The 22,206-nt window shown below is 42.2% G+C and overlaps 1 long non-coding RNA gene across 7 annotated transcripts in view; it reads right to left on the minus strand.

The window, feature by feature from the left end:
* The window catches only part of LOC128853123 (uncharacterized), a 42,466-nt gene that overhangs the window by 13,411 nt on the left and 6,849 nt on the right, over positions 1 to 22,206 (minus strand). For 4 of the 7 annotated variants that reach the window (XR_008451402.1, XR_008451401.1, XR_008451407.1 and 1 more), the window contains exon 2: positions 4,703 to 4,767. The exons of 2 other annotated variants lie outside the window; for them this stretch is intronic. This is a non-coding gene — a long non-coding RNA (uncharacterized LOC128853123). Of the gene's footprint in view, positions 1 to 4,702; positions 4,768 to 22,206 lie in introns of those variants that run through there. One more of the 7 variants, XR_008451403.1, reaches the window with a different exon arrangement.

Consider the following 22,206-nt stretch of genomic DNA (forward strand, 5'->3'; position numbering starts at 1 on the left):
AGTAAGGGCAGGGTTGTTAACTGTAATTAAAGCACAAATACATATACCTAATGGTCTGGCTTTGGTGTATTAGCCAAGTAAAGCAAAGTGGGTCTTGAAGGCGAAACCACTTCTCTCCAATCAGGGATCAGTATTTTGCTGCTGCAAGTAAGTGCAAAGCCGCAGAAGCTGAAACTGCACCTATTCACATTTGTCACCTGAATCTCATTTAACCTTGCTTTCGCTGCTCTGACCCCTAAGCTCCCCAAAAAACCATAAAGATGAAATGTCACCCCAAAGACAGGCAAGTGCTGGGGGCTGGAAAGCTACACTTGTCTCCCGAGTTCTGTAAGGTAACTTGGAGAAGTTACCTTGAAAATGAATTCTTAGAGCCAGGCTTGTCCATCCCAGGCACTGGACCTGCTCCAGGAACATGCCATAACCCTGGCTGCCAAACTTGAGGTCTGAAGGGATTTCCCTTGGCTCTGGGTGGCTCAAAAATAGTGGGGAATGCAAACTTTCCCTCCAGGCACTGCCAGATTAGACATACTCAGCACAATATGGGGCTGTGAGGCACCCACCATCCACAAAGATTATGCCATAACCAAAATTTGTCACCACAAATAAACCCAACACCAATAGGAGAACAGACCCTCTCAGGGAGTGGCACAAAAGAGCATCAGGAAAACATTCTCCTTTCTGTTAGAGCTCTTGTTTCTCCTTAACATTGATGCTTTCGTTGTGCCATATCACTGTGCCTAAATATGTTGTTTTAAATGCAAACAGGGAAAAGCAGAAGAGAGTGAAATACCCACTTGGGTGGATATTTTCAGAGATTCGGAAATTGCTGAGCCGGAGGGGACTGCTGAGATTATCCCTCGCAACACAGTGCCTCAGCTGGCTACAGCACCACTCTGGATTAATTCCTGCCAATATTCCAATTACTGTTGGAACCGCAGCATAGATTTCGGAGGGAATAACCTGGTTGTGTTTAGAAAAATTTCTTGTAATAACAACTTGACCTTGACCACAACTCTTCTGCAAATTGTTCCCACAGTTAATTTTCTTCGCTTCAGAAAAGCTTTTTTGTTCCTGTTTGAACCAGCTTCGGTTAATACTAAATCTTATTACACTTGGTCTACCACTCTGTAGCGCCCGCTGTTACCAAATTACCCTCCATCACAAAGGCAAGTAAAGATGGTCTTGGCAGTGTAGTCCAGCCAGAATTAATCGTACCCAGGCAAATCACTCATTTTCTGTTCTTAGAAACACCTTTCCTCTTTCGCCATCAGGAGAAGGTCAAATACAGATTTCTCCTGTGCCAAACGCAGCATTTTGTTGAGCTAGGAGATTGTCATCTATAATTACGAAATATTTCAAGGATGTTTTAGCACTGACAGCCTGAGACCTCTGTGTGTCAGTCAGATTGAAGTCTTGTGATAGCTCAGCTTTCCTGCCCACAGGTTACAGGATGGTGCATGAGGAGCCCATCACCTGCTCTTCCATTGGAGGCAGTGGCCTGCAGCAGTGCTCAGGATCCAGTTTCTGGGCCATCTCCCAGCACGCATATTCCCGAGCAGCCATGGTCATTTGCTTCTGCACTGTCAGACAACATCGTGCCATCCCTGGCAAGAACTGCCTACTCATCTTACAGTTTTCAAGATAAACAGATTATAGTCTGAGAGGTTAATCACAGACAACAGTGACATCTTTACCTTGACATACGCTATCTTTAAATTTATGCACTTAAGCAGTGAAGGCATTGCCTAGAGTTTGGAAAATATTCTATATTACTTGTGATGGAAAAATTAGGAAAATATTTCTAGAGATTTAGTGAGATGCTTATGAAAACATTTTCAAATCATCACCCAAATACTTGGCACCTAGTTTCATTAATAGTATCTAGCTTCTGGTAAATAAAAAATATCACGGAATTTAAGCAGCAAAAATTTTTCAAGCACCTTTAGTAAAAAGTATAATGAACACTACTGAGCGTTTCACGAGTGAAAGCTTAACTCTTCCTGAGAAGCTACCAAGTGTGTAAAAGCAAAGGTAGAAATTGGAAACAGCTAAATTTGCTGGTGAGGTGTTTCAGGGTTACCCGAGACAGATGCAAATCCTGCACAGATAAAGACGTCATCTAAAAATAATAGCTCCTGAGGCGGCTCAGTGACCGTGGCTGCCTCGTGCGCACTGCGTGTGCGGTGCAGGTGGGCAGGCTCCTGCTCTTCTACACCTGCTCTGCCAACACCCCGGGCAAATATGGGGAAACCATTGATGTAATAAAATATCAGGTGAAACAGTTGTACGTACCTAATGCTACATACATAGGAAAGCCAATGAGCAGTGCTTCGGCTCTCCTTTCCTCTGACTTAAAATGAAATTTTCTAGTTCATGAATGAGGCTGCTATGGAGGTCTGAACAGATAATTACCCTCTCTCTGTTTCCTGGTTTTCCTCTGCATTATAAGCATATTTAAAGGCCACTTAGAAAAAGGACTCGCAAACTAAATTAGAATGTAATATGAAAAGAAAATGTTGGTAGGCTGTGATGTAGCAGGTGTTATGCACCAGAGAAAACATGGCCTTCCCCTGAGATTTGCCCTGTGCTTCTCCAGTTGCTTGTTTTTATCATTTCATAGCTTTTCCCCGTTGCAGCGGCAGAAGCGGTGCTGTAGGTGAGGTGGGGTTATTGCAGGCAATGCAGGGGAGCTGCCACCTTCCCTGCTGGGACCCAGCATCTCCCCGCTGCCCTGGAGCTGGTCCCCACCTAGTCCCACCAAGCAACCACTGCCTTTGCCCCAGCATCCACTTCAGAATCTCTCCCTGGCAGGAGGAAAAGGTCTGATCACTTATTCCTCAGCCAAGAATTTCTCATTCTCAGTGGACAATAAAACAGTCTGCAGAACAGCTGAGGAAAAGAAAATAGAAACCCACACAACTTCATCCCACATAGGCACCAAACAAAGGGCAATATAGAAACAACCACAAGCCCTCAAGATCAGCACAACTTTGGTTTGATTATAAATGAAAACTATTTATCATTGTAACATTAGAAATAACAAGATAAATGCAAACCACGGAACATGGGAGAAGATAAATTTGTAGGTGGGAGCTGGCAGGTCACTGGAGAACAGCCACGTAAATAAATAACGTGTTACCTCCCTAAGAAGGGCCAAAGCTAGCATGAAGCACCCCCGACTAGTGTGAAATTGGCTTTAATAATTAAGCCTGCAAAAAGTGAAGATTAAAAATTTATTCTTAACTAAACGAAACTATTAACAGAATAGCTTTTGCGCATTATGCATTTATGATATGTAATACACTAATACAGACGCCTTCTTTTGAGAACACAAAAATCTATTGCTCGACCTCCATAAGCACCTCTGAGCCGCACTGTCTCACACTCTTGCTGCTCGCTGCCTGGACTCTCACTTTAACAACAGAGAAGCAATGAAAACACTTCATTTTGTTAAGCCTTTAAAGCATAACAATGTCGCATTTGAAAATGAATACTGATTTTGACTCCTTAACTGGAACTGAGAAAATGTCCGAAGGGGTGTTTCAGGGATTTCAAAATTTTTTTTTTGTCTTCTTTCATAGAATTTCCATAACATAAAATGAATTGAATATGTCTGTTATGTAACATTCCATTATAAATTATGGAATATTTAGCATAACCTAGGGTCATGTGAAAAAAAATCATGCAGTAAAAAAATCTGCCAATCATTCCTCTTCAAGGAATCCAGATAGCACTGGGCATCTGTATGGTTGAGGAGACAATTGCCGGTTACAGTAAATAAAAGAGGAAAACAGAATTATTCTATTAAATCCAGATGTGCTACGATGTGCTCAATTAATCTTAATGGGACTATGCTGGTCAGTAAGGGCTGTAATAAAACTGGGAAGCTCCGATCCTGTTGAGGACGTCCATGGCTTGGCTTTGTCACACCCAGGAGAGCCCCATACCCCTCTTGGCAGGGTGCTTGTCCCTTCTGTACACCAGGCCATTCCTCACTGAGTGACTTCTGGTCCCAAGATACCTCAGCTTCCCAACTCACTGAGATCACAGTGAGATCAGCCCCACATCTAAGGTCCTTGGTAGAATCACTCAGTAATAACCAGCACCAATAGGAGCCCTCAGGTTTTAAAAACAGTAAGAGACTGAATTTCTGGCTGTGCACTTGGGCTGTGAATGGCTCATTGCGCCGCCACCACCCCCTACCCCTCTCCAATTCTCACCATTTTGCTGTGGCCATCTGCACTTGGGAGATTTTTTTTTTTATTATTTTTATTTTTATTTTTCCGACAAGTTCTGACAAGCAGCGCTCCTGGCTTTATTTAATACTGTGGATAACGCTACAGAGGACGAAAGTAGCTTTAAGTTTAAAACCGTTAAAAAAAGAAAACATAGGTTTTATATTTTCCTTCTGTTAAGGTGCTTGCCAGTAGATATAAATTCAGGACAGAGTCTACTTCCCTATAAAAGTTTGATGGTGTTCTTGGCTGGAAGGCTGACAAGACACTGAATTCCAAATTCAGGAAATGTTTGACTCTATGATGTGTTTATAATTAAATTTATTTCCCTTGAATGCAACTGAGCATCTCCCTGGCTTATTGTGCAAGGCAGCTGCATGTTAAGGATTATGCCTGTGGAATCAAATAGATTGATGACATGATTTAGGACCTATCTGGAAAGATTAATTGAATTAAATATAACTTACACAATTTTCCTTAATCCTCTGAGGAGAGCCTGACCGGCTTCACACCTTTGCTTTGCTCTAGAAACCTTATTAAAAGAGAGAGAGAAGGAGAAGGAGTGATTATTTTATATACTTAATTGGGAGCTTTGAATGTTCAATAAATTACTGCTTTTGGAGGGAAAATCCTAAGTATTTATTGTCTCATCCCTTGTTTTGCCTAGTTCACACATACTTTACTTCTTTATAAATCATCGGGCTGCCTGCAGACCTCGTGGTGGGGCTTCCAGGTCCCCACAATATAAATGACTAGATCCTCACTGCTATGTCCACCCCACAAGCAGGCAGAAAGGAAAAATGAATTGGTCTTTGCATTTCTGGGTATTTTATGCTGCTCTATATAGCAAATCCCATAGATTTGCCTTGACAAAGATGAGATGTGAGCCAAGCCCTGAACACAAGAAGCACAAAGACAGATAAAGCATCATTCCCAGAGATGTGGGTGCAATACCTGGTTCGCGAATAGAGCTGGAGGAGTTTTGAGAGGCTGGTGTAACACTTGCACACATGACACTGCCATTTCCCACATTATCATTTTGTCTTCAAGCTCAAAATTACACAGACAATTAATAAATCGAATTTAAAATAGGACAAAGGTTTTCTCTCAATAACAAGTAGGGGTCTTCCCTTGCAATGCACACTATCCATCACTTCTTACAGAGCTTTTCCAAAGGATCTTGCCTTTTTGTAGGATGATACGGAGGCTCACAGCTGGCCCCTCTCTGCATATCCCACCTTTACATACCAGGTTCACTCCGAATTCAGCAGTGTATAAATGTGGGTAACGGCCTGGTGGAGTCAGGAGACCCTCAGGCCACTAGTTCATACCTAACAGAGCTCCTTGGCAGACACTAAAGGACTGGCAAAACGTCACTCACTATATTGCTTATGTGTCCTGTCACACTACCTGCCTGTGGTGCAGAGAGCAAAAGCGATGCTATATAATATTTTCAGGACAAACCATCAAGAAGTATATTCAGCTGTAGCAGCAGGAGCACTTTGGTATGCAGAAACTCACTCCTAAGCTTGGATTTGGTCCAGGAAAAAATATCAACCATTCCTACCGGGGTAGGAAATGGGATTTTTACATCTCAGAATCTTCAGCCAAGTAATTAGATGGACAATAAAATTCACACCTCCTTATCCAATAGGTAGCCAAGGGCTTTTCAGGGGTAGACACCTGATTTTTTCCTGGCAATATCTTTAATGAAAGTAGCACTGAAATGTAATATCTCATCACTTATAGTCTGACCACATCTTTAAACTGGATAATACTTTATTAATTGTATTGTTAATTAATGTGGCTTTGTAGATACATTATGGTCACATTTATAACTATCTAGAAAAACGGCAAATCTGTCATATTATAAGAATGAGGTGCAAAATCTTACAAATGCAGCATCTTTTAAAATAACAACATGCTACATAGTTCCAGTACAAATGCCTGAAAGTTTAGTGCCACAGTATCTCTACTACATAGTCTATTCATCATGTAAATATTTGTGTGTGTAAAAACACTGATGTTCTGCAAGGACACAAGTTGTGCAGCATTTAGATAGAATTTGGCATCAAACTAAACAGCCTCCTTTTGCTTTCAGTTCAGATTGGTCATAAAGCCTCTAAATTTACTCCAGATTTGTATTGCAAGCATTTTGCCCGTTGCTTCTGTAAGGCAGGTAAGTTTCCAGTACTGTATTTTTGTTCTATGCCAACTAATTTGGCTATAACAGATAGAATTTAAAGGTCAAAAGGTCAAGAAGATTGATTGCCTGGAGGAGGTAAAATATATTTTCAAAACTGATTTATGAAAACTGAACCAGCTCAGAGGAGTCACAGAGCATTTTATGGAATCTGCATTTCATAAGAAATAAAACGGAATCTAGGTGCCAGCAACAGCCCAACGGGTCTCTATACACTTGCCTCAAATCATGACTTCATCAAAAGCTATTTTAATTCTGGCAACGTTGATGACTACTGAAAAGAAATTACGTCTGCACCTTGAAGTCCACAAAACCAGACACCAGAACAGAAGCAAAGGACCAAAGCTCATTCCTGACCCAAGCCATGCATCTAACTGTTCAGAAACTATCTGAAGGTAAATTTCAGGTTCCACATAGGTCTCTTCTCCAGAATGACAATGATGGATCAAAGTCCTGGATCCAAGCATCCTAGAAAGAGCAGTTTTCTTTTATTACAGCCCAATCACATATGCAGCATTCCCAATAATCCAATAAAACTTCTCTTTCCACCATAGCCGGGAGAGTGAACTTTTGTATTTCTATTGCAATAGAAGTTATGAAAGACAAGCAAAAAGGCTTTCTAACCTGGGGTCATACAAGGAGAATTACTAACTCCACATGGCAGGCAACAACAGCAGAGTTTGGAGTAAATCTGCACTTTGATGGGGCTGCTGCAACACGCAAAGTGCCCTGACTAGGAGTCCCAGCAACGTGAACAGGATTTGTAAGGGACAAAGGAAATGGCCCTTGGAGTTAGACTAAAGCCACTGCACATGAACTGGGCTAATTGGTACGTCTTGATGCTTCGTGGCATATAGTGTCATATGATTATGTGGGTGTAAATCAGCTATTCCATTCACAAGGTGGCAAAAAAAAAGTTTTCCAAGGCTTCCAAAAACAAGCTGCTGCATCTCATCAGCCCAGAAGTGCACACTGTGCTCTTCTTTCCCTGCACAGGTATTCTCTGGGTGTAGGATCATAAAGATGCTGTCTCACCCACCATCCTCAAATGCTGCCCTTTAAGGGAGCTGGAGACTGGATGTGTTATCTGCAAGGAAAATTCCTCCTGGGTTTACTCTTGCAAGGCATCTCTGGCCTCAGCAACCCCCTCAGGCTGAGCATGACACAGTGCTCAGTTCTCAGATGCTCCAGCGAGGAACACGTTGCAGGGGCCCATGAGGGTTGAGAGCCATGGGGCCATCAGAGTGCACTGGGAAATGTTGTGTGAGCCTACATGACAGATCTGCAGAATCACAGAAAACAGGGCTGGAAGGCACCTCACAGATCCAGCTTATACATTCTCTTGCCTCAGGCAGGATCAGCTGAACCTTTGCCTGCAAGATGTCTCATCCATCCCTAACCACCTCCTCACACTATTCAAGTACTTCACTGCCCACTAGGACATTTTTTCCAGATATCTGATGATGATCTTTCCTACTGCAGCGCAAACCACTACTTCATAGCTGACCTGCAGTCTTTTGCTTTCCTTTCCCTTCCCTGCTGGAGCCAAAAGCCTTCTGTGCCACGTTCTATATACACTCTTAAGAGGGATCCCAGGCTCTGTATACACCCAGGAAAGAGAAACAGAGCCCATGTCACCAGCACCCCACTGTCAAGCCCACGACTGTTGGGTGGCAGCTCAGCCAGGGACAGGGGAGGAAGACAATGGGCTCTGCTGCTGGAGAAGCAATGCTCAAGAGCAAGATACATGAAGGACCACAGCCAGGGTTATTTCTGATCTCAGGACAGGGAAACTGAGAAATAATTGCTAATTGGCTTATGCTTGTGTACTTAACACAGCCCCAGGGAAGGTCTGTTGATGCGGTTAGTTGCGCTAATGCAATCCGAAAGCCCTGTCCCACCAGTACCGCTGGTCGGAGCCATGCACTATACCCTGGCTACACATTCATGCATCACTCCTCCATGTGTCTTGCTCTCGGGCATTGCTTCTCCAGCGGTACAGACCATGTTTTGGTGCAGGAGCATAGATGTGGAGCTACTGGCATCTCTCCTGTGCACAAATAGTAGTTGATCTCAGATGCTGACAGTGCCACCAGAATACTGCAGCAGTTCTGGGAAGGTCCCAAGTACCAAGAGGGTTGAATCCAGACACACAGCTAGCTGAAACACTGCACTATAGCTGTCCTGCCGCCAAATCCTATCCTGCCAGCACTTAGCATAGTATCTACCAGGAAACTCCAGCCTTCCACCTTCCAGGGCTTACCAGCTGCTAAACAGCACCGTGGATCTGAATTCAAGGTGGGAATTTCCATCTCATCTCTATCATTAGCATCCTACGAGAAGTACTTTCAGCTTTGTCCTTGGGGGGGTGGAGATATGTATTATGCATAACAAGAATTTCTCCATCCATCTTCCAAAATGCATTATCGCTCTTGATAAAGGCTTTCCAAGTCACCAGTCTCATTTGAAAGGAAGGTGAGCTGACCCATGAATACCACTCACTGCAGCTCCAAACGCTCCTTGCTATAAAAAAACATCAGAGGGGCAGAAAGGGCCGGAAGGCTACGTACAGACTCTACAGGCTCTGCAGGTGGGTGACTTGCACTGGACTATGCCTGACCCCCTCCCTCAGGCTTCCCGTCACACGCCCATCACTGCTACATGCAATAAGCATCTACAAGAAGCTGCAGAAGCAGGGGAAAAAGTCAAGATCCAGTGGATCTACAATGGTCTCTTGGGATTCTCTGAATCCAGCACCGTGACAGGAAGACTTAAATTTAGCACATTAAGTAACTTCCTTGGAATAGGTAGCAGGATAGCTGGACATTTAGAAGTGAGTAGTATACACACACAGAGAAAATCAATTAAATCTTTGCCGGGCACGCTACATAAGCATTTACAAATGTATTAAAGCAAAAAGTGCTACCTATTTACCTTCCATACTCTAATAGCAAATATCCTATTTCAGTAGTGGAATGTGCAAATGCAGCATGAAGTCTGAACCCAGACTCATGGGGGCCATTTTCACAGCTTGTAGAGTCAGAGAAAAATACCTCCCAGAGACAGAATGCAACGTGATCAACCACTTCCAGCAGTTGGCTGCTCCCTTAATAAGCAAGCATCACATCGATGTTTCCAAAAAGGCCACTCCTCTATTCCGATTGTGTTCTAATTCCCCCACATCAAATGCCAAAAGTATTTATGCCTGCTGTATTACATTATACATTTATATTTCTGAAAATTAATGAGTTTTGACATCACACCAGGCATGATAATTGAACCTCAGGGCCCAGCCCTGTTGTAGTTGCTCTGTCTTACCAACAGTCTTACATTTGGGGGTTAGAGTAACCTCCAGATGGCATTGGAGATGTTAAAAATAAAACGATATCCCAGCCTATAGACTGACTTTCTACCAAGGGAGATGTCTAATTATACACTCACTTTGCTTTCCCTGGCAACGTATTGGAAGCAATTATTTTAAACAGATAAAGGGTGTCAGTGAGGTTCAATTTTCCTCTGTCTTCCAGCGCTGCAATATGGGCATGCACAGAGTAAAGTCTTACTCATCCGTGGATGTGGACGTGTCTTGGAGCTGCATTCTGACATTTGCAAGTGTCATTAAACATTCTTCCTTTATCGATTTGTTTGGTTTTTGTAATTGCATATGAATATTTTTAATTTTTCGTTTCTGCTTTTGGCATTTAATTTGAAGTGATCGTGAGATTAGTGCCAAGACATATATGAGAAGTGACCTTCAAGCTTGAGAGAAAATCATTTAATTTTAGAATCTGTCGATAAGCAATAGGGAGAAGCCTCGTACATTTAATAGCATCTATCAAACATTTTCCCTTAAGAACTTGCTGACCTTCTTGGCAGAGGCCACTCAACAACACACCACTTCTACTCACTGCCTTTATCAAAGAGATGGGATTGCTACTGAGTCATTTCTGCACTCAGAAATTAGGTCAGCTATCAACAGCAACACATTACAGAGCTCAAATGATCTGTTCTCTCTACTTGATGAAACCAAAGTATAACAGTGGCCTTTCACTGCCTTATAGTCAGGGCATCCTCATCTCAGCTCTGTCCTGCATTACAAGACTCTCCTTCTTAGGAGCATAATGATTTAAGGAAGAGGCCATTTAGCAGTCTGTAAATCCACCCAACATTTGCTGGGTTTTGCTAACAGGAGACTGGATAACAGCTGATCAGATAATTTGCAGTGAATATTCAGTGGACTTTCTCATGCTTTACAACTGTGGAAACAAGATCAGGTGGGGAAAAGAATTTGCCCCAGTGAATTCCACAAGCACATTTAACAGAACTCATTTTCCAATATACACATCACAAGAGGGAAGGGGAAATTTTGAGTGACAGCCATTTCGACAATTGGGTTTTGATTGCGCAGTAGAAAAACTACAAATTAAGTTTTTTGGAAAGCAGCTGATAAATTAAGAAAAGTGTTTTCAGATGATCTGAAGCTCTAAAAACTACATCCAATGCATGAATTACAGTTTTAGCAAAATGAAATGATCATTTATCCGGGATTAATTCAATAACAACAAGCTTAGAAGAAGGTAAGCAGTTGCAAGTACGTTCCTACATTTTGTACTAGAATCTCTTTTGCATTCCCACCAGTAGTTGGCTTTGAAACGTTTCAACTGGTTATGGATGCTACAGATGCACAGCAATCAGATATCCCTGTCACAGAGAGGTAACTTGCAGGTGTCCACAAGCCCTGAGCAGATGGTGCACTGGAGAATTTCTGCACACTGAAGGGACATGCAGAGTTAACAGGATTTTTTTATGAGCCCACCAAGAAGTAGCTGTAAGCACAGTTAATTTCCAACTATCAGATGTTCAGTATAAACAGGACAAGTCCTCTGTGTTGTGCTTCAGTTCACTGGAAAGAGAAAAAGCTTCATACTAAAGTATCAACAATACCAGAGCAGAATCAAGCTGATCTGGCTTTTCTCGAGCCAAACCCCTCTCCTCTGCACGTCCCTGCTCGAAAATAGTGGATCTGTCCCCCAGGGAATCCCTCGTGTGAGGTACAGTAAACTTTCTTTTATAGTTTGCAAATCTACAAAGTGAATCTATGAAGACGGTGTTTTACCCAGAATTCCTCTCAGAAAAGACAGTTATTAATAAAAGTATAATCATTTCCATACTGGAATTTACTTTTGCATATTTATAAGCTATAAGAATGGTGACCTATACCATAAATCCCTTCTGCAAAGTAATACTTCAGGCACAGTAGGGATTTACGGGCACTGAAAATGTATTGAACAAAAATCAATCTACTTTTCATTAAAAAAATTAAATCAAAACTTTCAGGGAAATCATTGCAACTGAGCCAGATTTCCTCCAGACTTCAAAATTAATAGTTTCACTTACAGAAAAAAAAAAATAATTGGCTAGCTTTCTAGTCTACGATTTTTTGTGATTCTCAGCAGTGCTGCTAAGTGGAATCTGATAAGTTAAAACTGGCAGGTAAAAAGCTTGTAAGGAATGCACTGCAAACATGTAAATGCACCAAGAGAATTCAGCAGTTCATACAGAAGGAATTTTGGAGTGGAGACACTTAAATCCTCAAGACTATACCACTAGAGCAGCAAGAACATATTTTATTTTGTGGGAACATACAGATTCATTGTTATCATGTTTGTGCCTTCCCACAGTTTCAAAGGGCTTTTTTAAAAGCTTATTCTGTTTAAAGCTGAAAGTAAAAGCATATTATTACATAGAATGTAAGTAAGATATCATTCACAGTTCTCTGTCCTGCGCCTTTTCTTTGGCAAATAAACAGACTATGCACAAATGATAGCAATTAAATTGCTTCATTTTTTAACGTTAGATATGATTTTTCACTAAGTGCAAAGCCAGGTATTTTCAAATATTCATTGGCAATAAGGTTTTCATTGAGGCAGGGGAACATTTTGGGAAAAAATCTTCATTAAAAGTCTCATGATTTTTCCCACCAGCTATTGCGCGAGATATTTTTTTTCCCTAACTGCTAAATAAGACTGAAAAAAAGGGTATTTTTTGTAAAAAAAGGCAGAGTATAGATTTTAGTCCTTAGCTAAAGAAGATAGTGGCCTCCTCCACCTTCTTCTGTGCATCCCCGCTTGCTGCCAGCCACTGCCACACTGTTGGGAGAGGTCAGCACTGTCCCAACCTGCACCACCCCTCCTCTGTCTGCGCCTATCTGGAGCATCCACCTAAGTCGAAGCATTTTATAAAGAAGGTTAGACTCCAGGAAAAAAAAGCCCTTTTCCCTCTGCATTTCTCTCTGAAGCATCAGAGCGGGTGTGCCTTAGAGGAGCTTGAGAAACGCTAGCTGTGAAATAGCTGCAGGTGGAGACCAAAATCTCCCTTTTTGGGGTTTGCATAAGAGCAATGAAACATACCTTCTTGGTTTGGCAGTTTATTATTTGCTTATTTTACTATTGATAAAAAGACATGTTTCGTTATTAAAAGATTCAATCATTTTTATAAATAGTAAACCAAATCCCAACCAGTGTTTTTCTCTCTAGTCAGTGCAGAGCCCTAGATACCAAATGCAGATATTCCCTGCAAAGCTTTCAGATTTTAACTAATTTTGTTGTTAATCAAGAGCATGACTGTATTTTGATTGCATTCCACTATCTCTCATCTCTTTCTTTGCAAAAGTGTACAAAAAAAGATCCAGAACAAAAGGTTCACTTCTCTCGCAGCTGCTCTTTATGCACATCTAATTAATCTTGGGACTATTAAAATTCAATACAATGAGAAAGTGGTCAATACCACAATTAGATAAACGAGCTCACACAGTAGTGAAACAATCAAATCAAACAAGCTTCATCAAATATTCCTCATAAGTGACAGAACAAATACTTTTCAATGCCTGTTTTAAAATTCCCTGAGGATGTTCAGATAGCCCTGTCTAATCTTTCAGAGAACAACAGCGGTGTCTCTTACTGCATGTGATGTATTATCTATTATATCCTTTGAAACTCAGAGAATTTCTCTCTAATACTTTTCAGGATCAAATGATTTTTTAAATTCTAAAACAACTAGAAATGGCTATTTCCACTCCAAGACAGCTTGGTATCTGCAAATCAAAGGAGCTAAACAAACATTTCCTGTCTGCAAACCTAACAAGAAAAATCTTTCCAACAGCAAAATGATTCGCTATATATTTACCACCTGTTTCTTATCTCTCAGCAGCTTTAGATTTTTATATTCAGGACTGAAATGGACGTTATTTGGAATTGGACGTTATACCTGTCTTGATAATCACGTTATGTTTAAAGCCTGTCATGAGACATTATTGAAATCCTCTTGAAACGCAGTCGTGAGAGAGTAACTGGCGAGGTTATTTTTGTTAGTTACTTAAGAGTATTTGCTTCTCAAAGCATAAATATCTGCTCCTCAGCATGAAAACTGTCTCTTACAGATCTTTCAATAGTTACATTGCAGTTTTGAAGATGGGGGGGGGGGGAGAAAAAAATCCACCCTCTTGAATAGCCGGACTCTGTATTCCTGCAGAATGATGGCTGATTAACAGTGCCGTTATTCTTCCCACGATGCACATTGGTGATACGGAGAAAGGCTCAGTGATTAATGCCATGTGAGCTCATGTGCTGAAATCATGTGAAGTCCTCACAGTACATTGGCTTTATTAATTTATTAGTTGCGGAGGAAAATGAGCACATCTTTACTGCTTCCTGTGCTTTACCTCATCCACTTACCACCTTTATCTGCAGCTATCAGAGGCAGTTTTCTATTATTGCAAAGTACCCTCTTACCAGCAAACCCTCCCAACAGAGACGCAGTTTATACAGACAGAAACCGATAAATTTATACCTCTAAAATGTACCTCTAAAACCTCCAGAATGAAACAAGCTAACAAAATCACTTTGGGATGACCATATTTAGACTAGAATTATTGCTGGCATCACATAAATAAATTGGTTTCATACACCCAATCCACAAAGCCCTGGCAGGAAAATCATTACATGCAAGTTATAGATTTACAGACATCGAGTAGTGTGCTTCCCAGAGCGACAGTCCAGCTACCAATGCTCCTCCCATTCAGATCAGGAATACTTTTGCCAGTCTCTCCAGAAGATGAGATAAATCCCACATTTGTGTGGGTAGCTACTGTTATGAGCTTATTCATTGAAAACCTGGGAGAATTTGTCAGCATGACTGACAAATATAAAAATGCTCAAAATGAGTCCGCTTTCCAATCTTTCATGATTCACATCAGCTACCAAGGAATTCTCAGTGGAAATCTAAAGAGCGTGTATTAATTTGAATTAAACCAAAGTACAACTGGACTTTTTAACTTAAGAGCCCACACACAATCCAGTGTGGTACTCCAGGTGACGGACTGGAGCTGTTTAAGGTTACGTCATGCAAACACCGTTTCTTGCTGTGAGTTTTTTTCTGCTGCTTGACTGCAGTAGAAACAGAAGCTGTATTGGGATTGAGGGGACCACCACTTTATTGTCTTTCTGCTGCAATGACCCTGTCTGACCACACACAGTCTCTGCTCACATTATATGCCATAATCCAGGGAAATTTGCCCTCCTCTTCATACAAGTCAAACCCTTGATCCCACTTTGAACCAAACCAACAGCAGACTTAACTAGGGAGACCAAACACAGCAAAACACCTATAGACACTAAAACATGTAGCCCATCACATGCCACGTATCTCCTCCTCTGCCTGTCCCGAGGACTCTCTGCTCCCAATTTCACTTCTTTCTTGGATGTCAACACCGTTTCCAAATGGCTATTTCTGCCTCTACTGAACTGCTTTGAACACTCGGGTTCTCAGAGCTCTTTGACTTGCTCCACTGCACTTCTGAGGAGAGGAGGGTTACAGCGTAATTGACTTTTCTCAAGGGTGCTTCTGGCTTGCAGATCTTTTCAAAGTGCTAACTTCTCAATTTAGAAGTGCTCAATTTTCAGAGTTTGGCAAGTTTTGGCAAGTTGTCTGTCAACTCATATTAGTCATATGTTAATCATTTGCTGTTTGTTACAGCTCGTTGTCCACAAGACCCATGTTTAAAAGTTTTACCATCTTCCCTCCAAATATTACAAATATTTGGAGCAATTAAAAGCCACACTCAAATGTCACTTAACCCATCTCAGCTTTGTGGAAGGCAGAGCACATTCCCTAACCTCATGTCATCAGTGAATAAGGCTGTTTCTGGAAAAGCCAAGAAGCGAAGCGTTTTTCCACCTGGTTATGACTACTTTGTGTGCTCTTGGTTCTGCTTCTTCAGCAGGAATTCAGCACCAGGAAATAAACAGACTCATTACCCACTTTCCCTCTTTCCTTAAGCTGTATTCCCCATTGCTTCGCACTCAGCAAGGGTTTTGCTTTCTCACTCCATGGTCCAATTTCCTGAATTCACACTGCACTGTCTGAATAATAATGTCCCAAATTGCTTTTTTCTGGCTGTGGTTTTTTTTCTGTGTGTGTATATAGGGAGAGATTCTTGTAATAGAACTAAGGGGCTGGGAACTACCCTCCCACCCTGACTGGTAAATCTGCATCACCGCAGGCTTGGCTCATCCCCACAGCAGCTGCAGATTTGCCTTTTGTGCCTTGTGCCTGGAAATCTAGGAATAACCCTGGGGTGACCGAGTCTGCAGAAAGTGAAGGAGGAATGGAGACACAGGGTCGGCATTGTCTCCTCTGCAGCAGGACAATTCTCCACCAAAAAGGTGGACATTTTATCCCGCAACATTTCTGCCAAACTCACTTATTTGCAAAGCTCAGCACAGACGCAACACAGGATCTTTGCTGTACCTCTACCCTTCAATCCCACCAGATCTTTACAGGTGTCTGCCTTCTGTTCACCAACGGTATTAGCACAAAACTGCCTTCTAATTCACCTAATAATGGAGGTTTCCAGTCCCCAAATGTCAGAGAAACACAGGGCTTAACTGTGACCCAGCGCAAAAGCATTTGGAGAAATCTCACTGTTCCTGCAGCCTGAGCTCCCCATCACTCTAGAGAACAAATAAATGCTGCAAAGTAACACATTAATGCCCCACATTTTGTGCTTTCCAGCATTTTCCCTTTAGTTACAAAACTATATTGACATATAAAAGAAAAGGGGATCGGATATGTCTCCTTGGTTGCCAGGGAACCTTCAAACACAAAGGCTCATTTCAGCACACAGCAGCCCGGCGGCTACACTGGGTGCGAGGCTGCTGTGTTGCGAGGATGTATGCCGCAATATCGTAAAATAAGAAAATTCATAGGAGGTCAGTATCACAAATAGCCCCGGTGCCTCCAGATCTTTAATCACGCCCATAAGTATTTCAGTTCTCTGTGGGGAGAATTACAGAGCATTCAGAGTGGCTTTGCTAAGGGAGTGTAGCATTTGCCGCCTCCTCTGCAGTCCTGGAACCCGCAAGAGTTGCTGCAAACCCAAATACACCAACACTGACAAGGCAGAAAGGAAGAAAGAGCCAAGCTACCTCCCCATGCATATTGCCCCCTCCTTCACAGAGCCCTCTTTTAATCTTCTCCTGGCTGAACAAGCAACAGGGTTTGGAGGAGGCAGCAGTTTCCAGCAGCTAACGCTTCCCAAGAGTGGGAGAGCAAGTCTGCTGCACTTTCTGCACTGGCAAAAACCAGCAAGGGAGATACTTTTTTGCTTTGCTTGCACAAAGCCATCATAGAGCCTCCCCAAAAGCAGTTGAGACTGTTTCTAGAGGAACCAGGGCTCTGAGTCGTCTGGAGCAGCAAAACAGATGCCCCAGTGTCTGAATTTTCTTGTCCTCATGTTGTTTCTGTCTGAAAATAGGATTTTCTAGAGGCTTAAGCTCCCAGCAGCAGCCTAGGGAGTTGAATCTATTCATACATATATGCACATAAAATGGTTCTGCAGAAACACGCAGAAAGTCAAAATGACAAAGCTGTGGTGAAATCATGACATATTGGTTTAAGGCAACTCTAGCCGACTGCCGAGGCTCGCTTCCATAGGAGACAAAATAATACACGCAATATCCCTGGAAGTGATGTCCCTTAGACTCCACTGCCTCATAGGAAGGATGGCACAGCCTTGCTCCCTGGCACATCCTCAGCTCCAGGATCAGCCCCAGCCCCTCAGACAAGAAGTATCGCAACTTAGGAACAATAAATAAAAGGTGAAAGTCACCTGGGCAGGGAACTGTGGAGAGCGAGCCTGCTGCATAGCCAGCCCTCCTCCTGGCAGACCTGGCATCTGCCTCCGTATTTCCACTCCTGCTCCAGACCCCGAGGGAGACGTGTGCTTTCTGACAGCGCAGTCTAAGATGGTATGTCAAGAAAATCCATGTCCTAATTATCCACTGTCCCTAGCACAGTAAACAAGACCCAAAAAAGGAGAGATTTCTTCTATTATTTTTTTCCTTTCTCTCCATCTAGACACTCTCACTAACTTCATCTAGCAGCTGCATCTCATTTATTTAGTAATAATAGGGAATATTTGTGGGTGGTAACAACATACAATGCTTTGATATATATTTGATAACAAAAATTAATGTATACTCAGAGGGAGGAGGAAATAATCAGACGAAGGACACTTCTAGGGAGAAAACACAGTCCACTATGCCGTTTTCCAGTTTTCAGCTCCATGTGTGTTATGGCCCAAGTCCTGAGAAACCTCTGATAAATCAGTGTCAGGGCAGTGAGAAGTACAGCGATGCTCATATAGCACTAGTGAAGCTCGTTCCTTTTCTGAGCTGTCACTGACATTGTCTTCATCCTTGATGGATGATGTTCTGACAAAGCTGCTTCCTCATTGCAATGACTGAAAGAGGAGAGCTCGGCTCACCAGAGAGTTTACAATTAAGTTGCTTGGGCAAGGAGAGTGCAGCTGCTTGGAATTTTTAAGGCATTCTCCTTTAAGAGCAACTACAAAAAATGCCTTTTGCCGTAGCAATTTCCAGGAGTTTGCCTGATGTGTCCATTTGGGAAAGGGGTTGTGAATCTGAATGGATGCACTGGCCATGAAAGCAAGCAACCCCAAAAAGGCCATGCCCTTGGAGGAACCTATCTGCAGATCACAATCGTCCTGCCACCAACGGAGTTTTGCTGTGAACCACACTCCCAGCACATCCTCCTTCCCACCGCCTTCTGGGACAGGGACTATTTATCATTTCTGATGTTTTGTAACACATGTTAAAAACACATCTGGAGGCACTGTTGCACACACAAATACCTGCTTAATTCATACAGCCACAAAATACATTAGGTAGGAAGGTGCCTTGTGTCCCTTTACTCTATCTTCCAGATGAGCCTCGCTCCCGTTTCCTTATGGCCTCCACTTTGGGTATTTAATGACATTTAGTTCTTGCCTCATCTCCTTATCTCCAGGCTGAAAAGCTACCTCCACCCTCCGCAGGAGTCCTGCACTCCAGGATCCTGCCAGTTTAGAATGTGTGTTTCAATGTAAAAAAAAAAACCACCACCAAAAAAACAACCCACAAACCAATCATGTAGGAAATTCAGAACAAAAATGCCTGCTAATTATCATGTCTTTAACTTATATCATTACAGTTTCAGCTTCTTAAATACATTGCATGCTCTTGCCCTTTGACTGAGTTTTTATGCTTGGTTATATATCGGGGAAAAAAACCCTTTAAGGATGAACAAGCCAAGGCAAAATTTTAACACTGTTAGTCTGATTCAGGCTTCCAGCACTTATGGAAATTGCAAATTTTCCCATGCTAATCCTGCTCATTCATATTAATGCATGGGAGATCAGCATTAGTCTGATCAAAATGCATACTCAGTGTTGTGGGCTTATTTATTTAAAGTAAGGTTTATCATCAGAATGCAACATTAAGAGAACACTAATACTGTAAATGCAGCAAGGCTTGCTAAATTGCTTTGAGGATACTTAACCAGACTTAGGACAATGTTATCCAGAATACCTCAGAAGTTAATCAAGTACTTTGTGGGAATTACAGACCAGGGAATTAGGAGTTACACTGGACACAAGGTACAAGTGATAATCTTTGAGTGATTTGGTAAAGAAAAACCAACCCAGGAAGGGACAAAATTACGTCCAAAATGCTCAGCAAAAGAACACAAACGTCACAAGATATCTCAGGATAAACCCTGAAGTTTTAGTGTCAGTTTGTCTGAAGAAGGGGAACAAAGACAGTTAGCTCATGAAACTCGTTAAAGTCCATCATGAAAGAATTTACAAAACGTCATTTAAAGATACATTTGAATTCATTTCTCGACAGTAAAATGTATTTCTGGAAAAGCGATACCAATATTTTAGCTCAGAGCCTACGCAAGACAGAAGGGCAAACTGAACCCTCCCTTGCACAATAGCTCATGTGAACAAAAGCAGCCTGGCAGCCTTGCGCATTTGAAACTGATATTGTTCTTATTCTTGCAGATTAAATGGTGCTTGAAACCTAACATTAAGAAGCCAGGAGAGATGAGAATAATTTGACGGGTAGTACCATCTCTCCCCTCCAGAACAGGTTTTAAAGCTTGCAAAGTTGATTACATTCTTTACGTCTTGCTGCTTGTGTGTCAGTTATTTCTTTTTCCACTGCTAGCGCAGAGAGATCTCTCTCATACATAAAGCCAAACCTGCCTGTTCTTATAAAGAGTTGAAAATGAGAACTGCAAAATGCTGACTGTCAGAAAGGGCAGCCAAGACAGGCTCAGTTCACATTGTATTATTGGGAAATCACGCAGTCCATCTTCAGACTTTGTATCTCCTTTTACACCAGTCATCTCAGCCGATTTTGCAGCAATTTCCAGAACCATCCTAGAAAATATACACTTACTTAAATAAGGATGTTTCAGTATTTCTCATTGATAAATCTGATCTTTTGAAGCTCTGAGGGTCTTAACTACCATCTGAATGAAGCTTCATACTCATTATTCCAGATCGTTGCTGCAATGTTCTCAAGTAACGAAGCACAGCACATAATCTGGCTGATCATTTAGCTCCAAAGGACAGAAAGGCAGAATTAAATAACAGCAGAAATTGCACTGCTGTCAAAAGATTTTTTTTATGAGCCATTCTGAAGAATGGATTTTTTTCAGAGTTTAATTTACCATCCCTCAGAAATCTACACATGCTCCAAATCTGAACAGTCACGAGAACAAAAGCTACTGAATTCAATGAGCTCAAGATTTTAATTTTTTACTTCTACCTCCCCTGCAGGGCGGGTAGTACATGCTCCACCTGGAGCTCGTTTCAGCTAGTCTGCATAAGCAGTCACAGCAAGGATTCCTCCTTCTTGCCCCAGTGCAAAAGGACATGGTCCCTGCCTAAATCAAGCTCATGCTTCATTAAAGTCTCGTTATAGTAGCCTTGCACAGCAAGGCATTGGCCAGGGCCAGAAAAGGTGCAATGAGGGTAGAAATCCAGAGCTCCACGGAGTACTAAAGCAACTCAAAGCAGGCAGACATCTGGCAGTCAGCAGAAAGACTCCCCCACTGTTTTCACTGAGCATGAATTAGGGCTTCAATTATTTTAGTTAGCGGGAGGCACTCTGTAGAGCAAGGTGGAAGAAAGGGAAGGAGGAGGCCCGGCTTTCCGTGAGCACTCACAACTTGCAGGGCAATGCAATTGCCAATAGGAGAGCAATGTGGCTGAGCTACGCACAGCAGCCCAGGATCATGGTGTCTGCAAAACCCCTTGGATCATCTTGGACTTGATGATCCTAGTGGCCTTTTCAAACCTAGTGATTCTACGATTCTATGAAAAGACCAATTTTTGGGGGGGCAGCCTTCGCAATGGCTCACACTGCAAAGCCAGGGAGCTGGAACAACAGGAGAGGCATGCACTGTCTGCTCCTCCCTTACTTCTGGACCTTGATGTGGAAACAAACTTGATACGCAAACTTTTGTAAAAGGAAAACAACAACAACAAAATATTTTGTGAAACAATGACCTACAACAGGGAAACTTCTTTGTCCTCAGTTATCCTTTATGACAGTGGCACAGATTCTTTCATAATAGGTAATTTGGGATTTTCAACTCCACCTCTTGGGCTACTTCCCAAACTGCCAAGTTGGGCTCAGGTGCTCAAATTCAGGCTGCCCCACTTTGGGGTTTAGCTGCTCTCTCTAGGGAAAGTCAGCTCTCCAGAAAAGCTCATGAGAGGTTTCAGCTTGCACACATCTGACTGCTCCTTCCCTTCTGGCAATGTGAAATCTGTTTGCTGGAGTGGGAACAGAAAGATGGGCCAACCCTGCAGGCAGGAGCTCTGCGCTGCTACAGTAGAACCCGTGTTTCAGGTCAGCTATGGGGCTACAGCTTCAGAGAGGATGAAGAGAGCTCAGATGAAGGAAGGAGCAGTGCAAACAGACACAGAATGTACCCTGAGCCCTTGTCCACCACCCAATACTCCCTGTGAGAAGGCAGGAGGAGTAATTCCATGGGAAACTCCTTGCCTTTAGCTCCCATCAACAGTCCCACATCACTTTGTCTAGGAAATGCTGTTTCTACCATTTTCACTCAGCCGTTTTTTGTTGTTTAGAGTTTTAAGCCAGGTTGCAAAAAAACCTCAGTACAACTTTCCATAGCACAGGAAAGCTGTTGGGTTAGATTTTTTTTAAACTGCAAATGCTCAAAAGAAAATGCTACAATTTATAAATCCAGAGGCTGGATGGGGATAAGAAAGAACTGTGAAAATATATCTGGTTATTATGCTACCTCTGCCCCGCTCAAAGAGTAGTACAATTATCTGCGTATAACCTAAGCCATCCTGCATACCATCTCTTCATGCCAAACGACAGGAAA

Source organism: Cuculus canorus, chromosome 10, assembly GCF_017976375.1.
Source record: "Cuculus canorus isolate bCucCan1 chromosome 10, bCucCan1.pri, whole genome shotgun sequence".
Lineage (NCBI taxonomy): Eukaryota > Metazoa > Chordata > Aves > Cuculiformes > Cuculidae > Cuculus > Cuculus canorus.